The sequence below is a fragment of the Panicum virgatum genome, chromosome 1N (genome assembly GCF_016808335.1).
Source record: "Panicum virgatum strain AP13 chromosome 1N, P.virgatum_v5, whole genome shotgun sequence".
Taxonomy (NCBI): Eukaryota; Viridiplantae; Streptophyta; class Magnoliopsida; order Poales; family Poaceae; genus Panicum; species Panicum virgatum.
This window is the reverse complement of record NC_053145.1, coordinates 45267127-45275199: the sequence shown is the minus strand read 5'-3', so window position 1 is coordinate 45275199 and position 8073 is coordinate 45267127. Positions and strand designations below refer to the sequence as shown.

The 8073-nt window shown below is 47.0% G+C and overlaps 1 long non-coding RNA gene across 1 annotated transcript; it reads right to left on the bottom strand.

Annotated features, from left to right (window-relative positions):
- Positions 1 to 1563: 1563 nt before the first annotated feature.
- On the bottom strand, positions 1564 to 3307 carry LOC120654109. Its single transcript, XR_005666989.1, has 2 exons — positions 3089 to 3307; positions 1564 to 1752 (listed from the first exon to the last, which is right to left on the bottom strand). It is a non-coding gene; the product is annotated as an uncharacterized LOC120654109 (long non-coding RNA).
- Between the last annotated feature and the right edge of the window lie 4766 nt (positions 3308 to 8073).

The window sequence follows — 8073 nt, the reverse complement described above, 5'->3', positions numbered from 1 at the left end:
GACGCTCTCAATTTTCTATACGTCGGTTAAACGAAGTCAGCAGAATCTGGACAAATTCAATACACCGGTTAAACCGACGTGTTTGAATTTAACGTCGGTGCATTAGTCCAGAGTTGGTTTTTCCAGGGCAATTCAAGTTCTATTCACCGGATTAACCGACGCTGTTTGAATCAAGACGTCGGTGCAATTGACCAGTGAGATGGTTTTTCAGTGGATTTCAAAAGTTGTACTCACCGGTTAAACCGACGATAGGTTTGAGTTAACGTCGGTGCAGTTGTCCAGAGACTTGGTTTTTCAGTTGATCAGTGGACAACTACACTCACCGGTTAAACCGATGATACGTCGGTCAATCTGCCCAAGTTGTAACGGCTAGTTTTCAGAAGAGGCAGTTTACATTCACCGGTTAAACCGACGATGACAAATGGAGGGACGTCGGATTAACCGGCGCTACGCAGTTTTCTGGCAGCTTTTCTCCAACGGCTCTATTTGTGTGAGCTGCCTATATATACCCCTCCAATGTGTCATTTCACCTACTCTTGACACCAGGCAACATCCATACACTCATACTATAGTCAAGAGCCACATTGAGCTTCATCATTCACATACTTGTGTTTTCAATCGATCAAGAAGCAAGATTAAGGACTTGAGTAGAGAGAAGCTAGTGTGCATCCGTTCTTGGTGATCGGTTCTTGCTCAAGTGAAGGCCTTAGCTTGTTACTCTTGGTGATTGGCATCACCTAGGCGATCTTGGTGATCGGGGTGTTTCTCGCGGAGCTTGCCAAGGATTGTGGGAGCCCGGAGAAGAAGATTGTACGTGGCTTGAGCTCCACCACGCCGGGATGGTGAACGGAGACTCTTAGTGAGCGCCCAAGTCTCGGTGACATGGGAGGTGACAAGACTCTTAGTGAGTGTCACAACGTGGACTAGGGGTGTGTGCCAACACATCGACACCACGGGAAAAAAATCCGGTCGTCTCTTGTCCACTCTCTTTATTCAAGCATTTTCTTTCATGCAATTTACTCATGTGCTTGACTTAGAGATCATAACTTAGCTCTACCTTGCTAGGCTTTACTTTGTTTTTATCTCTCTTAGCTTGTGTAGGTAGCTTAGTTATCCGGTTGGTGAATTGGTGCCCTACTAGTATTGCATAGGTTAAGGTTGCTTTACCTTGTTTTAGAAATTGAAAAAGGCCCAATTCACCCCCCTCTTGGTCCATCGATCCTTACACATAGCCAATGAATGCCATAGAAAATCCAATAGCACCATAAATGCAAATGCAATGCAAATGTCATGTCTCTTGGCTTTATACTCAACAAAGTATGAAGCTGCGTCATTATGCCCAATAAACGATGTTGTACCCATATGGTTGCGGCTATCAAGCGGCGACATAACTCTGTATGCTATGTATTGTGATGCAATGAAATGCAATGCCAAGACATATTGCATAGAGAGAATATACACCACATATACTAGAGATAAGTATCTGCTCATTTGACAACACAAGCCTCATCCTAATCATGCCAACAAGATCCATTACCAAATTATAGCAAAAAGAACAAGACATTTGTATTAACAACAGTAAGATGTTCATAAATTTATATTGGAGCGAACCATATTTGACAAATTGTCATTCTGAAATTTAAGGTCGAGGTAGAATAAATAGCAAATTAAAGTGTGTAGCAACCGCCGCTACGTTACTTGCCTCCCAATGAAGGAGACAACTGCTCTAGGCATGTTTCAAAATGTTACCACCTGTTTGACACAACAAGATCAGAACACACACTCATTTAACCACATACATACAGTAGGTACCATATTTCCATAAACCAAACAGTCAGACGAGCGATAACGTTGAACATTGACTAGGATAACTGCAGCATTGCTTCTTCACCATTTTGTTTCTTTTAAATTACACGTGGTATGACTGAAAACAAATCCACTTCAGAAAGCCAAGGGAAGGGCCTACAACTCTGTACAGATCCGACTGGTGAGGGTGTGGGGGTACCCAATGGGTACCCGAAATATAATAAATAATCTAGTGAACTCATATAATTTGTAAATTTTATATCCCATTTTCTTGTGATTGTTTGAACTACATAAATGGATAAAATTGTTTGAACTAATAGATGTGAAACTAACATTGACATTTTGCTTATTATTTGTAGTGATATGTATGATCATTGTCACATTTTTTGATAAAATACTTAACAAGAATTGAACACATCTACTTACATACAACTACAAAATAGGTGCTGAATATAAGAAAAAAATGGTGCAAGATGATCCATTTAGTTTTTTTATTTTACTAATGCTTTGTGTTTGGTTGTATGGGCAAAAATTCAAAATATGTTATTCTATACGACCAAATGATAGGTTATTTATGCTATTATTAATAAACTTGATGGATATCCGAAACTGGTGGGTACGGGTACGGGTATAAAATTTTACCCACTAGACTTCGCGGGTACGGGTATGCCTTATAGTCTCGGGTATTGTTGCGGATGGGTATTTACTCTATCCGGACCTTTACCCGACCAGTTGCCATCCCTAGATCTTACATTTTTAACATGACACCAAGAGGGGTAAAAACCGCACTTGAATGTGAAGTACAGAAGCTGTCTGAAATTCCAGGCAGCAGCATACAAAAATCCATGTCTCCCAAATCCGTTGTCCAAATATTCTCAATTTTTTACACATGTACATCGTTGGGAAATCTACAACTTTGTTATTATGTGTTTCCTCGATTTCCATGGTTAAGGTCAGCTAACACATGTCGCTACTATCCAAATCTGGACATCAAAATCAGCGCCCAAACAATATTCAATAACTGACGATATACTCCACCAAAACATGTGAAATGACAGCAGCTAGATCCCATAAACCTCTACAACTTTTGTATTATCCAGCTTTGAGGAAAAAGTGTTTAGGTTGCCAACTATAAGGACAGCAGCACTGCCCGAGCTACAAGGCAGCAGACTGCAGATCATCCTTCAAACCGTATCCCCCCCACACCCCCCCCCCCAAAATCCACTTGACCAAGAGCCATATAAAAATATTAATTAGCAGGACTAAAATGGATTCACCTCACCTTGGTCATTCCCAAAATCTAGGGCAGTGGGATTGAGGTGGGGAGGAGCAAGTCTACTCCAAAGATGCACCACATCTTGATCCTCTCTCCTCCTCAATCCATTTTTCTCCTTTTCCCTTGCTTATTGCTGTTGTGGATGAGGTTATAGAGAGGGGAAGAATGTTGTGGAGAGGAGGAGAGATGTTCAACGGAGAGGGGCTCGAACAGAAGAGGAGGGACAGTGATGGAAAGTGGGGCTCGGTTCCCTTAGGGTTTAGACTTGGGTCAAGGAATGGGTTGGTTGGATGGCTCTTGGCCCACTTTGGCTTGGACATCTACTAAAGTTTTTTTCTCAACTATAAAATTATTTTGGTATTACACACATATCGTAGGTAGTATTTTCATATAGTGACCCAAAAAATAGTATTTTCATATAAAAAATAATATAAATAATATATTAGTAATGATAAATAGTAATTTAAAATTTTATACTGATGCACTTTAATATTTTTGTTATAATTATGTAATTCAGATTTATGGGTTACTTTAACTTTTAATAATAATATAATTGGGTAATTTATATGCAAATTTAGAGGGTTATTTGTATCATTTTTGTAATGGCATAGGCGGGCAGTTTACATGAAGATTAAGGGTTGCTTTAGATTTTTTTGATAATAGCAGATGTGCGTAATTTAGATGTATGTTTAAAGAGTTACTTTAGTCTATTTTCATAATGACAGATGTGAGTAATTTATTAGAAAAATAACAGATTCAATGATTATTATGATTAGAGTTGTTGGATTGATGGTAGGATTTTTCTGAATTTTGTAAAAATAACAATTTTCTATTTATTTTTAAAATATCCACCTACAATTCTACGTGGCATCCCCTCTCCCCCGTTGCGTACGACGTCTGTAATGACTGTGTATACTGGTAGCTTGGGTGTGTATTTGATTGTTAGGTCTAGCTTAATGGTCGTACATGTATAAGATGTAGGTGGGTGTCGTGTTTGTGGGTGAGTTCAGAATATTTTTTTTCATAAAAATGCCAAGGCTAAGATTTATTTTAAATCTCACCTCACAAAATCCCCTCAATTCATTCCAATTCCAACCTCCTTTGGAGGGGATTGACCGAATAAGATCTATTTGGGATTTGTGGATTAACGATAAAACGCGCTTATAAGGCACTAGATGCTAGTCCCATGTTGCTCCAATACAAGACGCTTGAAGGGCCTAAAGATGAAAAGAAAGACGGCCCCTAATTGGGATGTGTTGATTCTTGATTGGATGCTCAATTGCTTTCCAAAGTACGTACTGTATCTTATGAGAGACAGGCCAGCCTAAACGTATACAAAATAGGTTTCAGAGCATCTTTCGGGCGCTCTCTCTCCATGCATGTATCTGAACTTTCCGCCTGTGGTAACTCTTCTGGAAATTTACTGGCGAATTTTACCGGCACTGATGAATTTCATAGCGGTAATAGATATACAGTAGTAGTAGTAGTAGACGACTACCACTCCGATCCGTACACGGTAACTCTACTGTCTCCCCCAACATCTGGTCGTATCGTACGTCCGCTCCCACGACACGTACGGCGTGGATAAACCATTCACTCGTCAAGCTGTCCTCAGCTAGCTAGCTGCTTCCATGTTAGTAATTATGTAGCAATGTAGCACACCACTTTGACTGGCCGCAGCAAAGCCGCCATCGCCGATCCCACTAGCTAATCAACGCGCGCTGGCTGGCCCCGCGCGGCGCGTCTCGTCGCCGGCCGGCCGGCCGGGCGGCGCGGCCCACCGGCTTGGCGGCTTTGCCGGGAAGGAGATCGAATCATTCGGACGCTTTGGCTGGCGGGTGAAGGTGAAGCCGCCGCCGCCCGTAGGATCAAAACGTGCAGCTCCGCCGTCGCGATCAGGCCGGTCGTTGGCTGTCGCCGTCGTTCCACTACTCTCCAGTGCATGGGAATCATTCACACTAGCTAGCTAGCTAGGTGACACACAGGACGCATTGTTTTTTTTGGCTTTTTGAGAATGTGGATCTCTTTCTTGGTCCTTAGTTGAGCTACCACTACTTGTTGCGCTGCCAGGGACGAAATTCAGTTGAAAAAAGGAGGCATGCACTTTGTAGTTATTAATTACTAGCTCCGTTCTAAGATGGCAGATCAATAACGCTATTAGCTTTTGTTTTGGGCCATGCATGACAAAGAACAATTAGCGATGTGATGATGCTCTCTTTCCCTTTAATCACATAGCATGCTGGCACACACATGCATGTGCCTTGCCAGCACCTCAAAAAACAGGAGGATCGGACAAAAGGATCTTGATCTTCATTCCCCTGCAGATTCTCTGTAGATATATATTTACTCAAATCTAGTTGTTCATGGCTACATGGACTCGTGCAAGTACTTACTTGGTTAACTCGTGACCTAGCTAGCGAATTTAATTTCCAGCTTTTTCTTGACCAAGAAAAGAAACCTGTAATTGCCGTACGTAAAATTCTCTGCAAATTGGATGGTACCATATGCATCAGTACACACAGTAGGAGCATCATGGTCATGGCACTAGATAGTGGCGCGGGTGCGGGGCGCCGTGGTGGCCTTGTCGACGGCGAAGAGCCTCCGGAAGAGCCTGAGCAGCAGCGCCCACCCGGCCGCGCCCCCGCGGCGCCGCCCGCCGCGGGGGCTGCCGCAGAACTGGCCCGCCCCGCCGGCGCGCGATGCCGCGCGCAGCATCGTGGGCGCGCACGCGAACCCGCGCCGCTCCGCGGGGGACGACGCCGACGTGTCCTCGGAGTCCCCGGCGTCGTCGTCCGACGGCGGGTAGCTGCAGAGGTACCAGTCCTTGTTACCGCCGGGGCGATCGGCGGCGGACTTGGTGCGGCCGCGCCGCAGCAGGAGGAGCTCCTCGTTGAAGCTCTCCCACAGCTTGTCCATCCTTTCCGCGTCGGCCACGGCCGCGGCGCGCTGCTTGTCGTCCCCGTCCGCCGCCCCGGCCCGGCGCGGCTCCGGAGTCGGCACCATCGGCTTCGGCGGCTGTGGCTCTGCATGCCCGGCGCAGCTCCCAGCTGGCTGTGGCGCCGGCGCTGTGGCGTCGGTGGTGGCGGCGCCCTCCCAAAGCAGGTCCATCCTCTCCTCGTCATCGGCGGCACCGCGCTCCTCCCGGTCGACGCCACGAGCCGCGGCACGGCGGCCGTCTCCGTCCGCGGTCACCGTCCCCTTCGGAGAGCCCGCGAACGGCCAGAGCGGGGACGACGCCGCGGCGAGCTCGCGGAGCGGGACCACGTGCGCCGCGGCCCGTTCGCCGTCCCCGCCGCCGACGCCGAGCCCCCCGCCCGGCGCGGGCGCCGCGGCGGCGACGGTGGGGAAGGTGAAGTCGTCGTCGTCGTCCTCCATCATCGCCTCGCTGCGCTCTCGCGGTGTCGCTGGCGCGACGCGACGCGTCCTTAGCTTTCCCCGCTCTGACGATAAGGCTACCGATCAGCCGAGTGAGGCAGCGGCGATCGCGACCGGGGGCGTGGTGGCGACACCAGCGCCGTTGCGCTTGCGCTGCACTGCTGAGGCCGGGGTTGGGTCGGTAGTTATCAGGATGGATGGATGGACGGACGCACAGCGTACGGCGGCGGTGCGTCATGCGGGCCGACGGCCGGGACCCAGGTGGAGGGAGGGAGCCGTGCGCCTGTGCGCGACACGCACGGCGGCCCGCGCGTGTCGCGGCGTGCGCGCTCGTGTGGGCGACGGCGCGAGCGCTCCGGAGGTTTGCTTTGCAGCTGCCGCGTAGCCAGCTCACGGAAGCTTCGATCTCCTCTATGGCTCTATCCACCTGGCAGGACCGGGTATCGTCAGCCGCTGATGCAGCAGAGACTGACAGGCGCATCCTGATGCCAGGCCACCGGGGCCCACCAGGCTGAGAAGTTGGGCCTTGGGAAATCTGTTCGGCACGGTGGATTTCCAGCCCTTCGGCCTAAATCTCACTTCCACACAAGGCAAAAATGAAGGCATCAGACTAACTTCAACAATGCGTCGGTACAGTATTTTTTGGGCATTTTTGCCTTGGAGGCCAACCACGGCGAAAAAATGCTTCTCCTCTTTCCTCCGACACAAATTTCTAGTGGACCCGCGAACAACGACGGCTCCTGCTATCCAATTTGCGTTAGCTTGTTGGAGACGATCAAAAATGCGTGGGCAATGCATCTATTGTGGAGGATGCAAACGAAGGAATGCATGTCCCATTTTGGCTTGGCTTGTTGAAGTCAGTCTGACAAGCGTTGACTTGGGTTCGTCGAGGGGAGACAAGGGCCGAATACAAAAAGGTGGAGTTGAATCCTACGGCAGAAGAGCTATTCTAGAGAAAAACGAAAGCGAGCGGAAGAGAATTAAACTTGCTTTGAACTTTACTTTGTCGCTGGAGTTAAAGGAATAGTGGACGCAGAGTCGAGAAGGGGAACGATGAACATACTTTGTCGTCACTTGGGCCAGCTGAGAAAGAATGAGGCCGTCCCATTACCAGAGAGGATGCTGGGTTGCTACATCGGGTTATTTGGCATATTTGGTTTTAAAGTACAATACAACTTACTGAAATAAAAGAGTATATAACAGTATTTGATTGACTAAAGCGATTTTTTACCCAAATTTTTGGGTGTATGTCTATGCGTCCGCACCTCATTCCTAGGGGTAGGCACAAGACTCGAATCCCGAATCCAAAAATTTTGACCCTGAATCTAAAATATCCAAAAAATTTAGAACCCGAAACTATCTTGAGTTCCGATCTCGGAACATAAATATTAAGATTCACACATGTGATTGGCAGTCAAACCATCACATAAGGCGGAACATTTCTTCGTATCCAACTTTTTTAAAAAATTATTCCATGTTCAAAAAATTGTTCCGTACAAAAAATCAATCCAACTGTGATCTTGCTTTGAAAATTTCATCGGAAGTAACACAGTAGTGCAGTCAAATTTTGATTTGGATAACGGTTTTAGAGAATATGACTGTGTGAAATCTTGACT